Source organism: Lissotriton helveticus, chromosome 1_1 (assembly GCF_964261635.1).
Source record: "Lissotriton helveticus chromosome 1_1, aLisHel1.1, whole genome shotgun sequence".
NCBI lineage: Eukaryota > Metazoa > Chordata > Amphibia > Caudata > Salamandridae > Lissotriton > Lissotriton helveticus.
In genome coordinates this window covers 1,229,297,712-1,229,321,910 of record NC_136057.1, presented here as the reverse complement: position 1 = coordinate 1,229,321,910, position 24,199 = coordinate 1,229,297,712, and positions in this window count along the sequence as shown.

The window sequence follows — 24,199 nt, the reverse complement described above, 5'->3', positions numbered from 1 at the left end:
TGCAACATACTTGATGGTAGAAAATTGTTTTGATTTGGGATTGGATCAACGTGTGTGTACTTATTGTTGTAATAAATTAAATCAAAACCAGATGCCTGCTAGAGCGGTTCATAATAATCTGGAATTGGTTGAGATTCCTTCTGAATTGAAGGATTTAAATACTTATGAATCTATTTTGATTCAAAGTATCCATCCCTTTCAGGCTATTGTAAGAATGGAGCCAAAGACAGGGAAATTGCCTCCATCAGATTTACAGAGAGGATTAAAGGGAAGAGTTGTTTATTTGCCTCTAGATTTGAAGAAAAACATTAACACAATTGGAGTAGAAAAAGTGGAAGAGGAACCTCTGGTTATCTTAGTTAATGGGGTTCCGACAAAGAATAAGAAAATATGGCAAGATTTAGTGGATGTTAGGAAAGTCAAAAAGGCAACATTGTATTTGAAAAAAAATAATAAGTACTATAAGAATGTATATGTTGCAGAAGAGGAAGTAAGTGAGGAAGAGGATAGCGATTTGTGTGCTGGTCAAATTGAGAAAGTAGAACCCTCTAAAAGTGAAGAAATATATGAACATTATAGTGTTCATCCTTTGCATTCCAAGGAAGTCATGGGGAATGCTATTGAGTTGTTTCAAATGAAACAAGCCAAAGGGAGTCCCATTAGTGTTTGGGAGGAAAGTTTGGAAGCTCGGTGTTTCCCACAGCTATTTCCAACAGGTCAGGGAGGAAGATATGATGAGCGACCTCATCAAATTCCTGCTTCTGAATACCGGACTTTACGATTGTATGCAGAAGATGCTAGGTTTCGACAATGCATTCCCTATTTGTTTCATCTCCTGTTTGAAAGCGATCTGTCTGGACTGTCATATGCAGTGAACCACATCTTGAAAAGTGGTATACACATGCAAAACATCTCTGCAAGTGACTTTATGGATAAAGTCAATGTGCAAGACAGTATTTTGGATTCGCACCTGATTAATCTCATGGCGTGTCAGCGTGGTACTAATGACTACTGGTACCGTCGTCATGGTGATTTAAAATGTATGCTGAGGAACTTAGGAACTCCCACATGGTTCCTCACTCTGAGCTGTGCCGAGTATGGCTGGGAAGACTTACTTGAATTTCTATGAGAGGCAAATGGTAACATTGAAAATATCGAATTCAAGACACCCGGAGAACTGTGCTCTTTGGATCCAGTGAATGTAATGTACTTCAATCATAGATTTGAAGCTATGATGTCTTTCATCATGAACAAGAGAAATCCACCTCTTGGAGAGGTGTTGGATTTCTTCTGGAGAAAGGAGTACCAAGCAAGAGGTGCTCCTCATATACATATGCTGCTGTGGATCAAGGATGCACCTAAATTTGGAACAGATCCAGAAGACTTAGTGATGAGTTTCATAGAACAGTATTCTACATGTGCTGTTCCAAATGCAAAGGAGGACAAAAGCCTAAGAGAACAAGTTCTACGCTTCCAAAGCCATCGTTGCGGAAAGTACTGTCGTCGTAAATTCAGAAACAAGGACAAGTTCTACACCAAATGTCGTTTCGCCTTTCCACGACCGGTGATTTCTAAAGGAAGAGTAAACAGTTTGATGTCTTCGCTGCGACATAATGTGATGAAGAAATCACCTAAAAACACATACAATTTGAAAAGGAACGAAGAGTCCAAGTACGTCAACGACTACAACCCAGTGATTTTGTCCATGTGGAATGCTAACATGGATATACAGTTTGTGGCTGATAACTGTATGGCTGTGGCTCGGTATGTGACATCTTACATCACCAAAAAAGAAAAGACAGAATTGAAGGATATGTGGGAGGACAGTTCCCATGAAAAGAGCCTCAGTAAGAAGTTGTACAGCTTCAGTCTGAAGATGTTGTCACATCAAGAAATCGGAGCTTACGAATGTTCTGACCGGTTGTCTTCAGCAAGTCTCTATGCCAAATCCAGGAGTATCGTTTGGGCTAGTCTTGGTCTTGCTGCAACGCGTAATCGAGTTCTGAAACCTGTGCGGGAAATTGAGTATTTGGCGGAAAAGGAGCCAAACAGTACCGATATTTTGAAGACCAACATGTTGGATACATATTATCCAAATCGAAGCAGTCACCTCGAGAATGTTTGCCTGTATGAGGTTCTACAAAATTACATATTCAAGAGGAACATCAAAGAGGATATTGATAAAGGAGTGTATGCTGTAATTGGAAGTGAGGGATGTCTCGTCAAGCAAAGAAAATGCTACTTGGTAAACCATTGAAAATTGAGTGGCGAATCTCCTGAAAAAAAGGAGTTTTTCTATTTAGCACTTTTGCAACTTTTTAAGCCTTGGTGTGCAGAAGAGGAACTGCTTGGAGATTTCCTCTGTTATGAAGACTCTTTCACTGCCGCCAAGGAGACCATAGAATGTCCTGCTTTTCCCAAATATCTTGAAATGTTGAATGCGGAAATCGAGCAGGAAGCAACGATTGCAGCCGAGATTGCCAGAGACAGTTCTCAGGACAGTCAGAGTTCTTTTTCATTGAGTCAGGATCCACTAGGAGGACCTGTTATCGAAAATGAAGCTGCCACTGCCATGAATGAAGTGGAAAGAGCCATGGCACATGCTCAGGAGGATGTGGTTAACTTAGAAGACTTGGAAAGACAACTCAACGTTGAGCAGAGGAAAATATATGACGAAGTTACCAACAAATTGATCATGGATTAAGTCATGAGAAGAAAGAGTGCTCATGTACGTCGTTGAAGCCTGTCCGACTGTACGTGAGTGGAGAAGCGGGAACTGGAAAAAGTTTCCTCATTAAAGCAATTTCATGTTATTTGCAGGAAAGGACTGAGTCATCGCTGTCTTGTGTTGTCACCGCTCCAACTGGACTGGCAGCACATAACATTAAAGGTATTACTTTGCATCGTCTATTGATGCTGCCAGTGGAGCATGATAACAAATTACAATACCACAAGTTATCTGGAGATGCTTGTTGTGAAGTTTCAAGAGTCTTGAGGAAAATGAAACTTCTTATCATTGACGAAGTAAGCATGGTTTCTAATGTCATGCTTGCCTTTGTGCATTTGAGAATGCAAGAAGTTCTTAAAACAGAGTATGATGTGTTATTTGGTGGCAAACACATCATTGTTTTCGGAGATCTTCTGCAGCTGACACCAGTGAAAGGACAACCTGTGTTCAAAATGCTCACGCATGAAGATACCAGGAAGTGCCTAGGGAGCATTGGCAACGTCAATATATGGTTAAACTTCAATTATGCTGAACTGCATGAAAATATGCGTCAGGCGAAGGATGAAGTTTACAGGAATATTCTACAAGATGTTAGAATTGGAAAAGTGACCGAGCATGGGAAAGAAGTTTTACATGCACGATTACTGTCAAATTTATATCCAGAACAAGACGTTGTGCCTGAGAATATTTTTCAGAAAATTACTGAGAAGAAATCTGGAATATGTTTGATGCCAACTCTTGCAGAATGTGCCATCTTCAACAACAAAATGTTGCATTTAGAAAACCAAGAGATTGTGAAACTGGAAGCTATTGACAGAGTAGAGCATATGGGATCAACAATTATTTTGTCTGAGAATTTGAAAACAAAATTGGATTCATTAGAGAAGACTATATCTAAAACAGCGGGTTTTGAAAAGACTCTGAATGTGTGCTTAAATTGCCGTATAATTTTAAGAAGGAATTTACATGTTGAAAGATGTCTGGTAAATGGATCAATGGGGAATGTTGTTGATTTTGTGAAATACAGAAATAGAGATGGAATTGATTTTTTAAAAATTAAATTTGATGGCATTGAGGAAGTACAGCTAATTGGTCGTTGTTCTGCTAGATTTTTGCTTGTAAAAGACTTATATGTTCGCCGTAAGCAGTTTCCTGTTTGCTTGGCATATGCGGTGACAATCCATAAATCGCAAGGTTTAAGTGTAGACAGTGCATTGGTGAATATTGGCAGTTCTGTGTTCAAGGAGGGTATGGCATATGTGGCATTGTCACGAGTTAGAACTTTATCGGGATTGTACTTGATTGAGTGTGATGTCACAAACATTTGTGCGGATCTAGATTGTGTTAAGGAATACAATAGGTTAAGAAGAGAGTATGCGCCACATTTGCCTCAATATCCTTTGTTTGAGAAACGTGTGGTAGGCCGGAAACGAACAAATGTGACCAATAGTAGGGAGGTTGTAGCAAAAAGACGAAAAGTCGATGAACCTGAAATTATAAGCAGAAAGAAAAAGGATTCTGTTGAAGATGTTATTGGTTTTCAATTTGAAAACAGTTCTGGTGTCAACTGCTATGCTAATGTAGTGGTTAATGTTTTGTTTTCTCTAGAAAATGTAAAAGAAGAGATTGTGGTCAAATCTGATCAAAGATTTTGCAGTTTGTTAAATTCTGTGTTAGAGAAATGTAGCACTGGTAGAACAAAAATAGAAAGTGTGTCTGAAATTCGAAATCTGTTAGACAGATGTTCAGGTCAAACACAATTCTCTCAAAATATTCAGCAAGATTGTCAGGAGTTTTTAATGTATATGCTTGATGTATTGCATGCTGAAGGTGTAGATGTAGATCACCTGTTTGGGCTTTCTTATCAATGGCAGCATGACTGTGAGAACTGTAGGGTATCAAGTACTACTAGTGTAGACTCAGAAAGATTTATATATTTAACTTTGCCAGAGAGTAAATCAGTGTCCTTTAATAAGCTAGTAAAAGCAGCTGATCACAACATGGAGTGTAGCCAATGTAAGTCTGCAATGTTGTCAACATTATTTATACGAACATATGGCCAGTATGTCATTTTAATGTTCCAACGATGTAGGCCTGATGGAACAAAATTGACAACTTTAATTAAAAATGTTGTGACTTCACAGTTGTCAATATCAGGAAGGACTTTTGTAACTGCAGCAATTATATATCATGACGGTCCTTCAATAACATCAGGACATTACACAGCTTATTTAAAGTCTAGAAATGGCTGGTCATTCTGCAATGATTCTGTTTTAACTTTAAAAAAAAAATTGCCTTTTGACCTTAAAAATTCTTACCTGGTGTTTTTAAAACCAAAATTTTAGGGAAGGAATCTCAGGATTTGCTCTGAGGAATTTCAAGAGGTTCTAATGGCTTCTACACGATTTGGCCCTGAGGATAAGTGTAGTACAGAGTCAAAAGTTATTTTTGAGTTTTAAATAGTTCCTGGAAAAAAAGAAGATTTTCTTACAGAAAGTGGTGGGCAGAGATTAGTTGAAGGACAACAGAGTATTTCCCAAAGCAAACGGTGTTCTTACCATAACACTTGACGTCATGGAAAAATAACTGCACTTTGTATGAGTTCAGAAAAACTGTTTCTTTTTATAAGATAATTCAAGCAGCCAATCAAAACATGGAGTAGAGGGAATGTAAGTCTGCAATGCTGTCTAGATTATTGGTCCAAACTTTTGATTATAATGTCATTTTGAAAATCCAACTATATAAACCTGATGAAAGTAAGTCTTCAACTTTAATTACAAATATTGTGGCTACACAGTCGTTGATTTTAGGAAGAACATTTGTAACTGCAGCTATTATATGGCATGATGGTCATTTGACAGATCCGCTTATTACACAGCTTAAAATGTAAAAAAATTTGCTGTTTTGGAAATTATTCCCATTTGACTACGATACAATGTTGCCTTTTATTTAAAAATATTCTTACTTTCTGTTTTCAGAAAAGAGGATTTAGGGTAGGTAACTGCCGTATAATGATTCTAGGGGTTGATATAATTTTATCTACTGTTTTATATTGCTTTGTGATTAAAAGTGATGTAGACAATTAAATAATTGTAGTAGTCATAGAGGTAGTGTAAGTCTGCTTCATAGTAAGCAGTATCAGTGTCATAGGAAATGTAGAACATGAGTGAGCAAGAAGGGTAAGATATTACTAGTCCAGGATTGTGAAAGTGATCTTGAACGTTTTCTTTCTGAAAGTTGCGGAAATACAAAATGACGGGATTTGCTTACAAGAATTCCAAGAGTTATAAATGGCTCTTACATGATTTGGCCTTGTGGAAACATGTGGTAGAGAGCGAGAAGTCATTTATTGTATGTAACATATTTTTCAAAACGATGGAGGTTTTCTTTCAGAAAGTGGCGGGCTGAAAATAAAAACAGCACAACCGAGTGTAAGCTGTTCATAGGACATCCTTCGACGTCATGGAAAGTAAGTTACTTTTGAGGAGTTCTGATTTCTGATTGGTTATGTTATATGGGTTTTTTAAACACAATCATTTTGATTGTGTTTTTTTTCCCCGCTGTTATATGATGAATACCTTCAAGTCACTGTTTTTAGTGAAATTTGATAAATTCTGAGAACAGCAAAAATAAACCATTTAACATGTATAATTAATTCTGTACTTTTTGTACTTATGATCTACATTTAGAAATGTGTAGTAGACATGGAGAAGCTGAGGCTTCTGTAAGTGTCAAAGTTGTTGCATACAGTGCTCACATTCTACATAGTCTTTCATATGAATGACTACATTTCCACAATGAGATACCTAAGCTAAGGAAACACATGTGATGTGATTGTGGAATGAGCAAAAAAATTGCACGTTATTCTATTAATTACCTGTGTTTCCTAACATTACACATCACATTGTGTAGATGAGGTTTAGGCCTGTTCCAGGAGACAGAGGAGGTCTGACATTTGTTCAAGAGTGCAGTGGGCATGACTCACTTCGTTAGTAGGCCTGCACATATATTATCTCCTCTATACTCTTCAACAAGCCTAAATTTCATCTGCAACCCTGAGTAGGACTTACCTGAAACAAATCTGTGGATAGGTTACACCTTATCAGCATCTAGAAACAATCATTTAAAATGTTAAGGGCAGTTTTATGAAGGCTGTGTGCCTCTTTTACGCCGCTGTTCCGTCACTTTTGTGTAAAAGATGCACCATGTTGCAAGATAGGCCTCAGTTCTTTTCCAGCAAGATACCGTCAGTTTAAAATGTATATAATTAGGACTGTGTAGGGGGTAGGGAGAAGCTGAGGCTTCAGTAAGTGTCAAAGTTGTTGCATGCAGTGCGTACTCTTTCATATGCTGGACTACATCTGCACAATGAGATACCTAACCAAAGGAAACACAAGTGATGTGATTGTGAAATGAGCAAAAGAAATTGCACATTTTTCAAATACATTACCTGTGTTTCGTAACATTACGAATCAAATTGTGCAGATGAAGTTTAGGCCTGTCCAGGGAAACAGAGGAAGTCTGAACTTTATTGGTTGGCCTGCACATGTATTATCTCCTCTGTACTCTTCAACAATGCTAAATTTGATCTGCAATCCTGAGTAGGCCTCACCTGAAACAAACGTCTGGATAGGACACACCTTATTGCCATCCTGAAACAATCATTTAAAACAGTTTTATGATGATTGTGCACCTCTTTTGCGCTGCCATTGCGTCACTTTTGTGAGACAACAGCAGTGCAAAAGATGCACCATGTTCCAAGATAGGCCTCACTTCATCTGCATCAAGATACTGTTAGTTTAAAATGTATATCTTTAGGACTGTGTAGGGGGCCTGGAGAAGCAGAAGCTTCTGTAAGTGTCAAAGTTGTTGAAAAACTGTTTGTCCTTCAATCTTTTCCCTTGTCTTTTCTAATTTTTAAATACATGTTTTAATATTTTTCAAATGTTTGTTCTCTCTTTCACAGATTGAAAGTATAAAAATAACAAGTGACTAAATTAACGACAATTATAAGGTAAATGTTTTGTACTCTTTTCATTACATTTCTATCACATTTAACTACTATTAGTTCCACTGCTTCATTTCTTTAACCCTCACTTTCCTGCCTTTGCTACTTCCCTCATTCCTTTCTCTATTACTTACTTACTCTACTCCTTCCACTCCTTTTCTCAGTCCCTCTCTTCTCATAGTTCCTCACTCTTGTTCACTCACTCCGTCTCTATTACTCTTAGTGTCTTTGACTGATCACTCTTTCACTACTTGTTCATTATGCTTTCTCTGTGTAGTTGAAGCACACTAAGGGGCATATTATGAACAGAGCCAATAAAATTATTGCTGTTTTTATCGGCAGAAAACTGCTGCAAAAGCGGTTTTAGCGGCAGATTTCTGCCGCAAAAGCGGCTTTAGCGACACATTTCTGCCGATAAAAGCTGCAAAACTTTTATTGCCTATGTTGATAATATGGGCCTATGTTATTTACATTTCTTTGCTGTTTCAATTATTCTTTTTCTGTTACTTCTTCTTTTCTGCTTTCTGTTTTTTCTCTCTGTTATTCCACATGTTTTAATCTTATTTTGAACATTCACTCACATTCTCTAAGAAACTCTTCTGTGTTATTCTTCTACTCTCCTTTTTTTCTTTCATTTCCTTATCTATTTTGTTTTTCACAATTATATCCTCTTCCATTTTTTCTTCAGTAAATAAATCTATTAAACAGTATCTCTGGTTTAGTCCCTATAGCTGTCTTTCTTTTAACATTACTCTCTGTTTACTTCCCTTATACTTACTCTTCTTTTTAAAAAAAAAAATAATTTTGGTTCGCTCCCGGTTCGCGTACCGGCGAGCGAACCGGGAAGCGAACCAAAAGAAATAGAGCTTGCCAGAGTGCTAAACATTCTAGCAATTTTTTTATAAAGGGGAGGTAGTTCTGAAAAGAACTTTTTTTTAATGTTTTTGTTGTTTTATATTTTTTTTTATTTTTCTGAACATTTTTTGTTTTTTTTGTATTTTGTGAACAATTTTATGTTTTTTTTGGTTTTTTGGGGGGGGGAAACAACAAAAAACAGGCATTGGAAAGGGCTCAACAGGAGCAAAAAAAAGATTTATTTTTTGGGGCGTTTAGAGCACTTGTGGTTTTCAAATGCTCTGTTTATTAAGTTAATGCTCATATTGGCACATGAGAGTAAGGTACCGCAATATAAACAGACAATCTTCATGTGGACAAAGTTATCCTGAATGTTTGGCACTGTTTCCCGTGCCTCTGGCCCCGACAGAGATACCTGTGCCGATGTCCTGGCCACAGGAGTTGGTGGGTTGTCCTGGAGGTCACGCATCTGTGCCCGGCTGTAATTTAGTGGATGCCACCTCAGCATGTGACGGTGCATAGTATAGTTGCCGTAACTATACTTCTTATCTGTGCCTCTAGATAAGTCCTCTTTGCATATGAGGCACGTCACATACCGAGCATTAACTTTTTTCTGTCCTTCAGGAAAAGAAAAAAACTGCCAAATGAAACTATTTTTATGATGAGATACCCGGGGCTCCTCTTGTAAAAACTGTGTTCCCTGTATTTCCTCTTCCTCTTCTTGATCCTCTTCCTCCTCTGTGTTGGGAAGGAACTGTGGAGGTGGTCCTCTCTTCCTATGAGGAGGTGGTGGTGGTGGTGGGGGAACACCAGCTGCAGCTACTAGTGAAGCCATTTTCCACTAAGCAAAATAGGTCTGCCTTTCACAAAGTTGAAAGTCAGAGTGAGAAAAAAGGTGGGGGCTTTCATCATTTGGGAAAAAAATAGTTCTAAACCAATGAAAAGTGTTATTTTTAGGTCACCTGACCTAGCCTTACATCATTAGGAAACCAAAAGTGAAATGAACCAATGAAAAGTTGTATTAGCAAGTCACATGACCTGTTACGCTTATGTTACGCGCTGCGGAATGCGCCCCGGATCGCTTCCGGGGAGCTGCGCTTCGCGCCTCGGTTCGCGCTCCGGAGCACTTCCGGGTGCGCTAACGCGGCGCGTCATAAGACGCATTACGCGGCAACGCGATACGTCGCGCTTTCGCGACGCGCCCCGGATCGCTTCCGGGGAGCTGCGCTTCGCGTCCCAGTTCGCGTACCGGAGCACTTCCGGGTGTGCTAACGCGGCGCGTCATAAGACGCATTACGCGACAACGTGATACGTCGCGCTTCCGCGACGCGTCACGATGTTGATTTCTAACGCGGCAGTTGCGCAAACGGAACGTTTACCGGTTCGCGGACCGGGTCGCGGCACCAAATTGAGCTAACGGGAAGCTTCCCGGTTCGCGAACAGGGAGCGAACAAAAAATAATAATAATTAAAAAAATTATTAATAAACATATAAAATATATTTTTTGATTTAAAGAAGAATACATTTTACAGCTATAGATATTAGCTTTTAAAAAACCAATGAAATTCACTGAAAAAACCATAGGTTATAGACCATATATAGTTAGGAATTAGCATTTACAAAACCTTGAAAATTCACTGAAAAAACCATAGGTTATAGACCATATATAGTTAGGAATTAGCATTTAAAAAACCTTTTTTTACTCACACAAAACCATTGAAATTCCATATATAGTTAGTTGTACTAACTATATATCGCGCACCCGCAATCCACTGCTGATCATGTCACATATTACATCATTCATGACATGGTCAGTGACATCACTGATGACATCACTGATGACATCTCAAATGACATCACTGATGACATCACTGATGACATCTCAAATGACATCACTGATGACATCTCAAATGACATCACTGATGACATCACTGATGACATCTCAAATGACATCACTGATGACATCACTGATGACTACATCCAGTGACTGTATGTTTCTGTAAAGTTAAAATATGTCTTACATATTGAAGAATGAGTGGAGGTATAAGTGTCTGGATGAAGGATTTATTAGGTGCATGATTGACTGTATGAGTGAGTGAATAAATGTGTGTCACTGAGTGCATGAGTTAGTTACTAAACTGTCTTAATTTGTGCATCATTATGTCTGTTGTTCTGTAAACTGCTGCATGTGTTGATCAGTAGCTATATGAGTAAGTATATGGGTTATTAATTGGTTGCCCAAGTATTTGTATGGGAGACTGAGTGTGTGTGTGTGGGTGGCTGGGATGTGTATGACTCTGTGCATATATGTGTGAGCAGTTGATTCACTAGATGTATGGGTTCAAAAGTGCATGTGGAAACACCTGTATGGGCGGTTGACTGAGTGCATTGGTGAGTGAATGGATATCTCAGTGCTACATGTCAAAGTAAGTACATATGTAAAACACAGTACATGTGACATTTGACATATATAAATAACTGTGCATAAGAGCCAGTGAATGTGTGAGTGGCTGTATGGATCATTTTGTACTTGTATCAGGCATTGTAAAAGACAGTAAATATGTGTTAGTATATGTTTGAATAAGTAAGGTGTGTATAACTGTATAGTTGAGGAAATGGAGGTGTGATTGATTCTTTGCATGACTGACTAAGTGTGTGAATAACTCCATGGATGAGTGGCAGTCTGTGAGTGTCTGTTTACACTGAGTGTATCTAAGGTTATATTAGAGTCTGAAGAGGTTCATCGTATTATCACATGAATGATGTCATCAGTGATGTGATCAGTAATGTCAAATGAGATGTCATCAGTGATGTCATCAGTGATGTCATTTGAGATGTCATCAGTGATGTCATCAGTGATGTCACTGACCATGTCATGAATGATGTAATATGTGACATCATCAGCAGTGGATTGCGGGTGCGCGATATATAGTTAGTGCAACTATATATATATTCACTGAAAAAACCATAGGTTATAGACCATATATAGTTAGGAATTAGCATTTTAAAAACCTTTTTTTACTCACACAAAACCATTGAAATTCCATATATAGTTAGTTGCACTAACTATATATCGCGCACCCGCAATCCACTGCTGATGATGTCACATATTACATCATTCATGACATGGTCAGTGACATCACTGATGACATCACTGATGACATCTCAAATGACATCACTGATGACAACATCCAGTGACTGTATGTTTCTGTAAAGTTAAAATATGTCTTACATATTGAAGAATGAGTGGATGTATAAGTGTCTGGATGAAGGATTTAGTAGGTGCATGACTGACTGTATAAGTGAGTGATTAAATGTGTCTCACTGAGTGCATGGGTTAGTGACTAAACTGTTTTAAATTGTGCATCATTGTGTCTGTTGTTCTGTAATCTGATGCATGTGTTGATCATTAGCTATATGACTAACTCTATGGGTTATTGATTGCTTGCCCAAGTATTTGTGCCCACTAATTCCTAACTATATATGGTCTATAACCTATGGTTTTTTCAGTGAATTTTCAAGGTTTTTTAAATGCTAATTCCTAACTATATATGGTCTCTAACCTATGGTTTTTTCAGTGAATTTCAATGTTTTTTTAATAGCAAATATCATAAGCTGTCGAATGTCAAGTACGTGGTAAGTAAAAACATTTTCGTGTTTATGCACACTGATCTGCTTTGAATGCTGCCCCCCTCATTTCTATTAGGAGTACTCTCTCTTTGCAGATAGTGAAGGGTAGTTAACGCAGGCCTTTGCCCCCGTTGTAATCCGTCGTGCCTGCTTCTCTCTCCATTTGATTGATTGTTATCCAAGCATTTACTGTTTTAGAATTGGTTCTCTTTGGTTCATTCTCTATTTACAAACAAGCACAGAGTCGCAATACTCTGTTTAGTCTTTGCAGATAGTGAAAAATCGTGTAAAAAAACAAAAGGGATCGAGCAAAATCAGTAGGCCACTAATGGGATCTCTTTTTGACCTCGCTAAAATAGAAACATTACAAACAACCCCTCATGAGAAATACGAAACTAGTGAGATGAACTGAACTCCACACCATGATGGCTGCAAGACAGCTCGGCTCCGCCACCCACCCCGCCCAAAATAACGATAAACTCTATGCAAATATTACAAATATATACAACACACCAGCAAAGTAACAGGGTAAAACATTTTATTAAATAACTATTTACATAACTATTTTATACTTTTTGTTGCCCGATCCGGCTAGCTCAATCGATCGAGCATAAAACTCATGCACTCTGATAGTTCAAAGTTTTGAGGAGTGCTTGTTAGACTGTCTGAAGCTTATTTGCACCTGCTACAGCTTCACTATTCTCAATGTAAGTGGGGGCTGTTTGAGGACGTGACTGCATTTGAAAACAATGTGATGCGGTGCCTCCCTGAAACGCTTGACGGAGGCCCCCGAGGGACGGTGTGATGGCGCGGACTCGGAGGGGGCGCTTGGCTCCGGCCCCCTCCCCAAGTCGTGTTGCCCTGGTGTGGCCTGAGATCGCCCCCGACATAGGTGGCCGGCTCCCGGGGTTAAGCGGAACTTTTTGCCTTTTGGTGACTCTTCCATTCTGGACCTTGTCCCACAATCCGTTTGACCTGAAGACACGCTGTAGTGGGGCGCCCCTTTACCGTTTCAGTTGCCATTCTGCCCGCTTTTGCTACACTGTGCCTCTTCCGCTATTCAGCTGTTTACCGCCCGCTCTTGCGACTACAGCGTTTCGCTCACCATGTAGTTGAGTTGCTCCCGCTCTTGCGGTGCAGCGATAGGCGGCTGCCACAGGACTCTCAAAATGGCGGCCGGCTCTTCAGATTTGGGCGTGGTCCACTAAAATGGCCCTGCGACACCTTGGAACTCGGACGCTTGTCTGCTAGGGCTTGGGCTCCATTCTCGAAAGCGTCCCCTCAGCCTTGAAGATTCTACAAAAGTCTTTGGGGCCCCGACTCCTGCAGGCTTCTGGTGGGGAGCGGCTGCCATGATTGCTCGTGGAATGGCCACGACGGAGCTACGAGATGGTGGTGCTCTCATGCTGACGCCAGCTTCAGTCTGAAACATCCAGAAACACTGTAGACTACCAATTCGATCAGTTCCGGTAGCGCCCCAACGTGACCCGGTAGAGAAGAACTTGCCCTCCCCTCTTTGACTGATGGTTCTTGTTGCCTGTCCCTTCTGTTGTCATTTAACAGAACTATTTAGCCTGCTGAAAGGGGTTGTGTTCCGACCGCTGGTTGGTGGAGACATTTTGACTATATTCTGGACCTGCGTTGTCGCGTAATGCGTCATATGACGCGCCGCGTTAGCGCATCCGGAAGTGCTCCGATGCGCGAAGCGCAGCTTCCTGGAAGCGATCCGGGGCGCGGCGCGCAGCGCGTAACGTAAGCACAACAGGTCATGTGACTTATTAATAAAACTTTTCATTGGTTCATTTTACTTTTCTTATTCTAATGATGAAAGGCTTGGTCATATGACCTAAAAATTACACTTTTTATTACTTTCGAACATTATTTTTTCTTAAACATATATGTTATAATGTTCCAGGCTAATGTACTTTCCCGGAAAATTTACAACTGTCCTGCAAGTAAAATATATTCCTTTTTCGAGAAAAAGGGCGTTTCTTCGTCCCATGACGGAGCCGTTGAGCAAAAGAGGCTCGGCCTGCTGTCTTAGTCGCCGATACGCCTGAATATCAGATTCTTATCGATCACTTTATGTTGCAGGAATAGAAAACACAACAGCCCTTGACCATTTATCTTTACTGCGTACCTGCGTATTATACCTTTTACCCTTCATGTAATTGGACTGCTTTATTTCACTTGCCTTTTACTGATTCGAAAACAGTGACTATTATTAAAAACTTTACCAATGTAAATACTACTACCATGTTTTCTTTTAAAAACCTTTATTGTGAAAATGTCTGTATACAAATACGGGCCTATAACCACGTGGGCCGGCCACGGAGCAAACTGTAATCGTATATGATGAGGAGACATTTACACTGTAGAGGAACGTAACGGGCGGGCCATTAGGTTGCAAGAACTAAGGTGTCTAACAGTTGCGGAATCGGTGGACGTACATTTTATAATTAAAAAACGACAGGGCCAGTTACAATAAAATTATCTAGATATACATTTGCGGGCAAGTACCATTTGTGACGTTAATTCGAACTTTCAATAGTACAGTAATCAATAACACATCAGAACTTAATATCAATAGGGATGTCGAAATATTCAATCAATTCTCGTCCCCGCCCGCCATGTGCTTCAAAACTGCATACGTATCTCGTGATATCAAGGTTGTGCAACCAGTACACAACAAGGAGTTACGAGTCCCATTTATTCCGGCGCCATTTTGGGCGAGGACGGGCAGGTCCAGGATATAGTCAAAATGTCTCCACCAACCATCGACTATGATGATGTTCATATGCTGTATTTATTAGAGTAACACTCATCTGTCCACATGAAATTTATTTGCCACAATTACCATAACTATATTTTTTTCGGTTCCTCTGGAGAGTACATCGTGGCAGATGAGGCAGGTAACGTACCGGGCATTTACCTTTTTTGCATGTAGAGGAAAGGAAAAAAAATTCGAGCGTCCGAGTTCTAAGGTGTCCCAGGGCCATTTTAGTGGACCAGGCCCAAATCCAAAGAACAGGCCGCCATTTTGAGAGTCCTGTTGCAGCCGCCTGTCGCTGTAGCAGCAAGAGCGGGCTAAACTCAGCTAGACGGCGCTCCATTGAAGTAACATAGACTTGCTGAGGATCTTTCATATTTTCAACACACACCAGTGCGGCAACTTGCTAGACACCACCTTGGTGCCATCCTGATCTCGGCGCCCCACTGCAGATGAAGTGCCTCCACATGGAGGGAGAGACTCGTTTGCGCCGCCTCCCCCCCGCTTCACAGAACTCTGAACTATGACACCACCTCGGTGCCATCCGGATCTTGGCGCCTTGTGCTGGTTCCGGCCTATTCAAACATCGGTCCGCTACTGACGCCACCTCACAGGCCAACGGGGCGCCCCACGCCGACTTTCGGCGCAGCATTGTAGGATGGCCACACTAGTGCGGCAACTTGCTGGACACCACCTCGGTGCCATCCGGATCTTGGCGCGTTGTGCTGCCTTCGGCCTATTCGCACATCGGTCCGCTACTGACGCTGCCTCATCTTGGGGGCGACGAACAGCATCACATTGCTTTCCAATGCAGTCAGATCCTCAAACAGCCCCCACTGACTGACGCAAACTCACAGGCCAACGGGGCGCCCCACGCTGACTTTCGGCGCAGCATTGTAGGATGGCCACACCAGTGCGGCAACTTGCTGGACACCACCTCGGTGCCATCCGGATCTTTGCGCGTTGTGCTGCCTTTGGCCTATTCGCACATCGGTCCGCTACTGACGCCGCCTCACCTTGGGGGCGACGCACAGCATCACATTGCTTTCCAATGCAGTCAGATCCTCAAACAGCCCCCACTGACTGACGCGAACTCACAGGCCAACGGGGCGCCCCACGCCGACTTTCGGCGCAGCATTGTAGGATGGCCACACCAGTGCGGCAACTTGCTGGACACCACCTCGGTGCCATCCGGATCTTGGCGCGTTGTGCTGCCTTCGGCCTATTCCCACATCGGTCCGCTACTGACGCCGCCTTATCTTGGGGGCGACGCACAGCATCACATTGCTTTCCAATGCAGTCAGATCCTCAAACAGCCCCCACTGACTGACGCAAACTCACAGGCCAACGGGGCGCCCCACGCCGACTTTCGGCGCAGCATTGTAGGATGGCCACACCAGTGCGGCAACTTGCTGGACACCACCAGGGTGCCATCCGGATCTTGGCGCGTTGTGCTGCCTTCGGCCTATTCGCACATCGGTCCGCTACTGACGCCGCCTCACGTGCCAACGGATTTTCTACGCTTTTTATAGCCCTATGCCGCATAACAGGTCATGTGACTTGTTTATAAAACTTTTCATTGGTTCATTTTACTTTTGGTTTCCTAATGATGGAAGGCTTGATCATATGACCTAAAAATACACTTTTCATTGGATTAAAACATTTTTTTTTCCCAAACGATGAAAGCCCCACCTTGTTTCTGGATGTTTCAGACTGAAGCTGGCGTCAGCATGAAAGCACCACCATCTCGTGGCTCCGTCGTGGTCATTCCGCGAGCAATCATGGCAGCCGCTCCCCACCGGAAGCCTGCAGGAGTCGGTGGCCCCATGACTTTTGTAGAATCTTCAAGGCTGAGGGGACGCTTTCGAGAATGGGGTCCAAGACCTAGTAGACAAGCGTCCGAGTTCCAAAGTGTCCCAGGGCGATTTCAGTGGACCGGGCCCAAAAAGGAAAGAGCCTGCCGCCATTTTGAGAGTCCTGTGGCAGCCGCCTATCGCTGCACCGCAAGAGTGGGCGCAACTCAACTGAATGGCGGATTTTGGCACAGTGTACCAAAAGCGGGCGGAATGGCAACTGAAACGGTAAAGGGGTGCCCCAATACAGCAGACGAGCCTCCACCTGGGGAGGCCCGTTCACGCCGCCTCACCCCCCCCCCCGGGGCGCCCCACGCCGTTATTCGGAGCAGCATTGTAGGATACCAAAACCAGTGCAGCAACTTACTGGACATCACCTGGGTGCCATCCACATCTCAGCGCGTTCTGCTGCCTTGGGACTATTCGCACAACAGACCGCTACTGACGAGGCCTCCCCCCGCACCCCCCGGGACGCCCCACGGAATGGCAACTAAAACGGTAAAGGGGCCCCCCACTACAGCAGACCAGCCTCCACCTGGGGAGGCCCGTTCACGCGGCCTCACCCCCCCCCCCCCGGGGCGCCCCACGCCGTTATTCGGAGCAGCATTGTAGTATACCAAAACCAGTGCGGCAACTTACTGGACATCACCTGGGTGCCATCCACATCTCTGCGCGTTCTGCTGCCTTGGGACTATTCGCACAACAGACCGCTACTGACGAGGCCTCCCCCCGCACCCCCCGGGACGCCCCACGCCGTTTTTCGGAGGATACCAAAAACCAGTGCGGCACCCAGGTAACATCACCTGGGTGCCGTCCAGAACTCAGCACGTTGTGCTGCCTTGGGACTATTCGCACAAAACACAGCTACTGACCATTGTTGCTTCTTTTTTTTTTTAAATGTTTAAATGTATTTACTGTTTTTGTTGCGTTGTATATATTTATAAGTTATTAAAGTTTTATAATCCTACTACGTTGTTGGAGTGCTATATATTTTTAATGTGACACATAATTGTAAAAACTTTGATGTACAAAGAGGCATCCCTGGAATCTTCCGCTTCAGGCTCGGTCCCCTCCCCAATCACAATACAGGATGGTTTTCAGATAGTAGGAACGCGTGTGGTGTGACGGATCTCATCGGGTGGGGGCCTTGATCTACTGTAACTCCTTTGAAGAGGGGTGATTCTTTACAGCTGGGGCCATAAACTACATCTGCATGGCTAGGTGATAGCCTGGGACCGGCCTGGACAATCGGACACAGAGGAAGAGGAGTGTCAGAGGGTGCGGTAGTGAATAGGGCGAAAGGGAGGTGTCGGGCGGGCACAGGGTGTGATTCTCAAGGAAGAGCAGCGCAGATGGGGGGAGGTTTATTGCCCATGCATAAGACAGAGAGCGGGGGTGACCAGTTCCTGGGGGAGATGCTTGCGAGGGTGGGGACCCATGCTAAGGATCGACAGCGTGCAGAGAGTGGGTCTGGTCAAGGCATCTAAAATGGCTGCCGTGCACGACAAAAGTGTGGCATTTGAAAAAAGGCAAGATGGCGCAGACAATGTTTATCAACACTTCCTGATTTCCTTCGAATTGAACGTTAACAGACGTTATCTCTCCCACACTACCGGTCCCCCTGGGCTTAAACGCCGACATGGTAGGGACTGCATCCCGTGGAGATAGGCCGAGACGTCACTCAGCAAAAAAAAAAAAAAAAAAGTCTATAAACATACAATAAGTTAAAAGTCAATCATTCTTGTTTCCTTGTAGTACGCTCCCCAGTCCGCTTTCCGTTACACGTACCGGGCGCACCCCACGATAAAAAACGATTTTTTTATTATTATTTTTTTTTTATTTTTGCCCCGCGGGGCCCTTTTAAAGCCTCCACATCAAACCTAGGGGGTCAGGGAGGATCTACTATGCCCCCTTATGGTCATTTGCCCCTTCGCTTTGGCCTCCTCTTGTCTCTCGATCCTACCGAGAGACAAGATGGCGGCCGCTACGGACTGTTTGGAATGTTTACAGACACCGGAGAGCCAATCAGCTTCGTTTCGCAAAGCTCCATAACGCGAAAAGTACGCGAACCGGATCGCTGCCCGGAGCGCTGTTACAGATATATATCTTTTTTTGAACGTTAATTTCTCAAAATCCACTGGAGCACATATATTGAGACCTAGCAAAGGCACATCGGGCTAACAGTCCCTACAATTTTGCCAAGTTTCGTGCAAATCCATTCAGCCGTTCGGGCTAAAAGTGAGGCCAACCGCCCTATGGAAATTAACATGGGAAAAACGCGTTTTGGGATCCCCCTTTTTTCTCGGCCCCCCCTTGACGAACCCCCCCAAATTTTCAGGGGCTGCTCAGAAACAAAATGTTCCATTTTCCTGAAAATGTCAGCCAATTCCGTCCACAAACGCCAAAGTTAGTAGACATAGAATTTTCAAAAATCCCATAGAGAAAAAATCCTAACTATATATACCTACTGGCGACCGCCAGTAGGTAATATATATATATATATATATATATATATATATATATATATATATATATATATATATATATATATATATATATATATATATATATATGAAGGACAGCAGTAAAGTAAGGGCTTAAGACTAAGAGTAGTGTATATACAAAAAAGACAACTGGACTAAAACAAAAGCAAAATAGATACTACTTGCAGCAGAGAAAGGTTAATGGTGATACTTCATTTGCCAAATAGCTTAAAAGTTAACTCATTAGGTTATTTCTTATATTGAGTGCAAAATATGGATGTCCACGACGCATTCATGTGCACATTATTGGAAGTAACAAACAAATCAAAATTCGATTCCTTTATAATTAAGTCAGCTGCAAAAACACACTCTGGCAATTAGCTAACTTTTTCTATTTTGCATTTTCACTTCTGAAAATTCCAGGATATTGCTTATCTGTAATTTTTTCAAAGCTTTTTGAAGGGTTTATTGTCTCTTCCTCCAAGCTGCTTTTGAAATGTATTAGCCTGGTGTATCCTCATTGTTTGACACAAATTTCTACCTAATCTGGTCATGAAATCTTGATTATTAGTCCTCTGGTAAGATTGTATCAAAGATTTCTGCTTACTTCAGCACATTGCATACGGGATGAACTGGTCCACGCCAAGATACCACTTCCAAAGAACAAGAACCAAACCACACTGTGGGGCAATCAAAGACCAGTTTGACACCACCCATGCAGGAGTTGTGTGGCATGCTCCTTTACCAGCACAACTAAAGATGTAGATATAAAAACCTGGTTTATTTTTTTTGTAATATGTTGGGGTTGCACTCACACAATCCTCAGAAAACCAGTTATTGTAAACAACATTCATATATCTTAATGTATTCTTTCTCTTGAGTTCCAAAAAGTTTAAGGTCCACTAGTAGCTTGTACAAAAAAAAGAGTTCTAATTTCACTGCTTCAGACTTTCCAGACTTTCCATAGGAAGAGTGCTATTTGTTTCACTAATAACTTTTGCATTGTATGACAAACCTTCACGAAACTTTCCAAAAAGGGTCTGATTACAAGTTTGGCAGACAGGGTTACTCTGTCACAAATGTAAGGGATATCCCGTCCACCAAATTACAATTCCATTACATTTAATGGAACTTATAATACGGCGGACAGAATATCTCTCAATGTGTGATGGAGTATCCCATTAACTAAACTAATAATCAGGCCCAAATATAATCTATCTCAGCTCCTTCCTAAAAAAAGTAAGGTCCCAAAAATATTTATCTATGTAATTCCCATAGGAATATTTCAGAAGCGACACAGAAAAAGCAGCTGAATTGTGTTACACTAAGTTGTGTAGAAAGTTAGAAATGTACTCAAAAAGTATGCTTTTCATTATTTGTTATAAAACCAATATGCTGTTTTTGGAAAATTTGCATTTAAAGGGGGGCTCAAGATGGTCATTACGGGGTTAAAATCTTTGTGATTACTATATCGTGGTCTTGCGGGAGTCCTGTGGTATCTAAAATCCCAAATATAAGGTCTTCTTATTGGCTGCGAGAGATTTTTCTCCCATCCGCCTTGTTGGTTCTGAGGGATGGAACAAATTGATTGGCTGGAAGGAATTTGAGGAAAAAAGTTGTGGCCACAATTATGGGACATACGGACTCGATCCATGTGTTGTAAACTAGTACAAAATGCTATAAGGTGACATGATGGAGATACCATGAACCCTGGCACTCATTGCCCTTGATGATGTGCCTAATAGAAGAGATGGATGTTGTGGCTGAAAATAATTTTTGATGATACGGAGCAGGGGTAAAGCGTGATGTGAGTGGGTGGTGCAGGATGATTGGCAGTGATGTACATTGGATGATGTGCAAGAGTGAAAATGATGATTTGCCATTGAGGGGACATTTTATTTTTTATACCATAACAGAAGTTTGTTGTAAATGGCGTAGCATTATCGTTATCATCACAGATTTAGATTGTGAGTTGTGTGTTTTTCTTGATATTATTTTCTACATTTAATAACGCTTGCTGATGTTGATGTTGACAGTTTTGAGTATTTTCATTGTATTGTAGTGTTCTTAGTGATACTTTTCAAAAGTGTTGATGAAAGCAAAAGTGAAACACAAAACCTTTACTGTGCTTGTAGCACTGATTTTATTTTTAATAGCCCTTTTTACAGGGTCCAGTGGACACACATTTGCTCATGGAATAAATCATTGTAATTGGGTGTGAAAGTGATAGGTCATGTCGAAACACTTTGACATTGAAGACTGTTCAGTCAGCCAATGCAGTGGTATACAAACCCCTATTACAATAACTACCTGTAAAATTGCTTTTTTGAAGAAAGGGCTCATTTATTGAACATCAGCCACCGAAAACGGCAGTTGCAGAAATCAAACTCTTCTTGTCATGCATGGCATTTACATGACGCTATTTTTGCAACAATTGTAAAGCCTACAATTCAACAATTGTGTCGGTTTCACTAGGCATATTCAACTATCGACAATTGCTTTACCTTGTGGGAAATTAAAATCCTTGGAACCGTCTGAGGCTGTGCACTTATTTTATTGACTTCTGCACAGCCTTCAATACTGTTGAAAGGAAGCAGTTTTGTGAGGAATTGAGAGACTGTAATTTAGCTGGTTACCTTTATTCTTTAATACAAGCATTGCATATGTTCAAGTGTGCACAGGTGGAATCAGACAGTTCAGACGTCTCTCTAAGAAAATCAAAGTGTTGAATAGCCTGCATCAAGGCTGCATTTTGCCGTCATCCTTTCTAAATCTTTATGTGGCAGACCTGTCCTTGAACTAAAAGCAACCAAAAAATGGTTCTCGCCAAACAGGGTCCACATATATTTAGTGTCTTCTATGTGAGGACGACAGTCGCAGAACTATATAGTCTTTATATATTGCTAAGTTTACCTTATTGTATGCTCGTGAAGTTGTACTTACTTTATTGTATAGTTATGCAGTAGCACACTTGAGTTTAGTTGCCATGCTGCATGCTGTTGCTTCAGTTGGCATTCCTCCTTGGACTGTCAATTTGGATGGTACAGTGTTTAATTTGACAAAAACACATAAGTGCCAGGGCCCTATTCAGGATGCCATTGCAGCTTGCACCACATATTGCCCCTGTCAATGCTGCCAATGGCAATACTAACACAATTACTAATCATCACACTCTTACAAGTGTCACAATTCGGCCCACTCCAGGGCCCCAAAGCTATACGAATGGTTTGGGAGGCAGTCAATAGTAATTTTTAGCAGCCCCACTGAGGGTAAAAAAATGTATGTGAATTTTCTTTTTACATGGATCCTACTTAAGGAATTAATTAAAGGCAAAAGTACTACATTCTCCAACATTCAACACATGTTGGTTATACTGAGAAAACCCACTGGAGGGCAATATAATCGTCATAAAGGGAGCACTGGCGAGAGGGACTTCCAGTCCCGGAAAGCTGTGCCCAATAGGAGGGGCCAACACCCTCAATTATGCCCACAAGGAATCCTGTGGAGCTGGGTGCGCGCAGGCGGTGCTTGGGAAAAACCCAGGCCAAGGGTGAGCCCAACCGCGCCCAGAAGAGGCTGGGCTGGGCCACCCCTCTTGGCCCTCAAGTTGAGATCAGAGGATGGATTCGGTGTGTTGGGAGTGCTGCTGTGTGGTGTCCTTTGGTGGAGATCTGTCAAGTGAGAACTTTACGCCCAATGACCTCATGGGACTTCTTCATCACCTCCCGGCGTAAGCAGGTAGGAGGAGGATTATTGCCTGCTTTGGTGTAGGTCAGGAGGGTTCTGGTCTTGTTCGAAGCTTGGAGTCATTGAGCTATTGAGCTAGCCTGCCCAATCCTTGGTGACCACTTTGCTCTCTGCGAGCTCTCCCACCCCACAAATGCTAATGGGCAAATGCAAAGGACTGGTTGTAAGCACACCGGTGCTCCCAGCTTCTACGATGGACTAATTTCTTTTAAAAGCCGCAGGGATCATCGATAAGGAGATTGAGCTAGTGGCCCACCGGCTCTCTCATTCCCCTGTCCCATGCCCCCAATATAGCTCATCTAGCATGTCAAGGGTCAGACTGAAGAGTATGTTAGACCCATCCAACCAGACACAGACCCAGTTCCCACAACCCCTATGTAAAAGATTTTCTTGCCTGGGGGCGGATGTAAGATTTGGCCTTGGCCTTGACTGTGAGCCAATACCGACCTTGGAGCCAGAATTATCATCTTGCTCTATCATTCACGGCAAGGGCGAGAAGCCCATCTCTCAGACCAGGAGAACATGTGCAGGGACAGGGACTGGGACAGGGGCATGCATGGGAGTCAAAAGGAAAGGTCCACTGACTGCGAGCAAAGCAAAACGCCCAAGGGTGGAGGGGACGGCGCAGTGTGCAAGCGACCCATTAACCATAACCAAGGGCGATGTGGTGGTAAGGATGGAAGGCTGGCTGGAATCACTACTGGCAAGCATGGATCCCTTCAGGCAACACCTAGCCACAATAGAATTGGAGGTCCTGAGGATAGGTCAGCACTTCCCAACAGACGACGGAGTAAAACAGAGAAGGTTTGTGGGAGCATCTGGCCCTCGACTGGACATAGTCAGTGCACCTAATCATGAAGCCAACGGGCAGATGCCTTCATCCTCTGCAAATGCAGTGTACAGTAGCAAATCCCTTCCCTTCCGGTTACAGGCGGAGCTAAACACTCTGACCGTAGAGTCTCTGGTTATAAAAGCAGTACCGAAAACTTACCACCTCAAAGTCCGTACTTGCCCTGGGCCAGCTAAAACCTCTCTGATTGAGTTGTTGAGAGGTGGGGTTTGTTTGGAGAGTCAGGCAGCAGATCCCACAGGACAAAGCCAGAAGCCGAAGTTACCTGTTTTACA